Source organism: Pongo abelii, chromosome 16 (assembly GCF_028885655.2).
Source record: "Pongo abelii isolate AG06213 chromosome 16, NHGRI_mPonAbe1-v2.0_pri, whole genome shotgun sequence".
Taxonomy (NCBI): Eukaryota; Metazoa; Chordata; class Mammalia; order Primates; family Hominidae; genus Pongo; species Pongo abelii.
Window position 1 is genome coordinate 40,106,164 of NC_072001.2, and position 3,098 is coordinate 40,109,261.

At 36.4% G+C, this 3,098-nt stretch overlaps 1 pseudogene; it reads left to right on the plus strand.

The window, feature by feature from the left end:
• Window positions 1–524: 524 nt before the first annotated feature.
• LOC100449090 (RNA-binding protein PNO1-like) lies at window positions 525–1,210 on the plus strand (annotated as a pseudogene).
• Window positions 1,211–3,098: the final 1,888 nt, after the last annotated feature.

A 3,098-nucleotide genomic window follows, 5' to 3' on the forward strand; every position in this document is an offset into this window, starting at 1 on the left:
CAGCTAGTAGATGACTTTTCATGGAACTTTGCCTTTGTGATCATGTAAGCCAATTCCCCCTAATAAATCTTCTTCTTCATATATCCTATTGTTCTGTCACTCTGGAGCACCCTGACATATATCCTATATATATTACTTGGTGATATATATATCTCTCTCTCCAAGTAACAGTTCCAGGAACATAAAAATGCAGTCATTAAAAGTTAAAGATAAGTTAAAGATTAATAAATATTTTTATTACTAGTAAACTTAGCAACTGAGGAGAGCATTAGTACATTGGAACATGAAACTAAGGATATTTTCCAGAACAAAGCACAGAAATATAAAGAGATGAAAAAAAATAAGTTATGAGACCCAGAATGGCAGTGGAATACACATCCTTCTCAGCGCTTGGATTATTCTCAAAGATAGACCATATATGAGACCACAAAACAATTCTTTAAAGATTCAAAAAAATTAAGATTATGGGTGGCCGGCGGGCAAAGAAACAATAGACTGAACAGCTGTCCGCAGCAGAAGAGGGTGGGGATGCGGGCCGCATGGACACAGAGGAGGCCAGGCCAGCGAAGAGGCCCGTCTTCCCGCCTCTCTGAGTGGACGGGCTCCTGAGTGGGAAAGAAGAAACAAGGAAAATTCCAGTCCCAGCTAAAAGATACACACCATTAAAAGAAAACTGGATGAAAATATTTACTCCTATTGTCGCACATTTGGGACTTTAGATACGCTTTAACTTGAAATCTAAGAATGTAGAAGTCAGGACTTGTAAAGAAACCAAGGATGTTAGCGCTCTGACAGAAGCAACTGATTTTGTGAAAGCCTTTATTCTCGGCTTTCAAGTGGAGGATGGGCTTGCCCTCATCAGGTTGAATGACCCCTTCCTAGATAGAGTCTTTTGAAATTATAGATACTAAACCCCCAAAGGGAGACCATCTATCCAGGGCAATAGGAAGAATCGCTGGCGAAGGAGGAAAACCCGAATTCATCATAGAGAATGTGACACGGGCGCGGACAGTTTTGGCTGATATGGAAGTTCACATCCTTGGCTCCTTCCAAAACATCAAGATGGCAAGAACTGCCATTTGCAACCTAATCTTGGGAAATCCTCCTTCCAAGGTTTATGGCAATATTCGAGCTGTGGCTAGCAGATCAGCAGATCGATTCTGATTTCAAGTCAGAGACTTTTTATCTTGCCTTTGGACTCTGGAGAAAAATACTTACTTTATGAGTGGTCACAAGAAACCATCTGAAGAATTTCAGTCATTTGAAGCCTCCGTCCCTTCTTCTATTCTCAGCTAGAAGCATAAACAAAAAAGGAAGCTTCAAGAGTATTCACACTCGACAGGTTTTAGGATAATTTAAGTATAAAAAATTGATTCTATTATTATACTTACACATTAGGTATAATTTATGATTTCTTTATTTAAAATCACATGTAGCATATTGCATAGTTTATAATCCTCTCAGAGGGAAACTTCTTGTTTAAACAGCTCTATGTGAATTTATATTTTATAATTTAAAACCATAAAAATTTATAAATGTTTCTTCTTTATAAATTGCAAATTAATAGATTATTTCAGAAAAACCTCTTGGAATGATGACCTTCCTTAATACTGGGTGATATATGAATATTTTTTTGTAGGGGAACGGGATCTCACCTTGTCACCCAGGCTGGAGTGCAGTGGTGCAAACTCAGCTCACTGTAGCCTCTACCTCCTGGGTTCAAGTGATCCTCCTGCCTCAGCCTCCTTAATAGCTGGGACTAGAGGTGTGCACCACCTGCCTGGGTAACTTTTTGTATTTTTTGTAGAGATGGGGTTTCGCCATGTTGGCCAGGCTGGTCTCAAACTCCTGACCTCAAGTGATCTGCTCGACTTGGCCTCCCAAAGTGCTGAGATTACAGGCATGAGCCACCGTACCCAGCCTTGATATGTGGAATATTTGAGAGGTCATAAGCAGTGGTTTTGGCGATACTATATTATATGAATCAGTAAGAGCTCATCTTGGAACCTGTTTTGCAGTTTTAAAAATTAAAGACCTACATCATAGGGTTGATGTGAAGAAAGTTTTATTTTTCATATGAGTATTTAATGAAAGTATACATAACCAGTGTTAGGTATACAGATACTTCTCAACTTACGATGGGTTTATGTCCAGATAAGCCCAGTGTGAGCTGAAAATAGCAAAAGTTGAACATCATAGCTTAGCCTACCCTAAAAGTTCTCTGAACACTATGTTAGCCTACAGTTGGGCAAAATTGTCTAATATAAATCCTATTTTATAATAAAGTGTGTTGACTATCTCATATAATTTTTGAAGATGACACTGAAAGTGAAAAACAGGATGGTTGATGGTTGTGTGAGTACTTGAAGTATGGCTTCTACTGAATAAATAATTCTAAAGTTGAAAAATAATAAGTTAGAACCATCATAAGTCTGTTTCCTCTAAGTAGTAAAGATGAAATGATAAAAGAATGTTTTTCCCACCTAAAAAACTATGTTCTATAAATGCAGATTAGCTAGTTTCTGCCTGTTGAAATAGTATATGATTATTTTATACATTGTAAAATGGAAGGAACTTACTTTATTAAACGTGACTTTGATACAAAAAAATGTAGAAAACTTCAAATAAACAAACTGATGATGCATCTTAAAGAATAAGAAAGCAAGTGAAAACCAAACCCAAAATTACCAGGAGAAAAGAAATAATATCAGAACAGAAATAAATAAAATTGAAATGAAAAGAAATAATACAAAAGATCAATGAAACGAATGTCAGTTTTTGAAAAAGTAAACAAAATTGACAAAACTTTAGCCAGACTAACTAAACTAAAAGGGAGAAGACAAATAAATAAAATCAGAGATGAAAAAGGAGATATTACAACTAATAGCATAGAAATTCAAAGGATCATTAGAGGCTACTATGAGCAATTATATGCCAATAAATTGGAAAACCTAGAAGAAATGGACAAATTCCTAAACACATGTGATCTACCAAGATTGAACCATGAGGAAATCCAAAACCTGGGCAGACCAATACCAAGTAATGAGATCAAAGACATAATAAAATGTCTCTCAGCAAAGAAAAGCCCAAGACCTGAC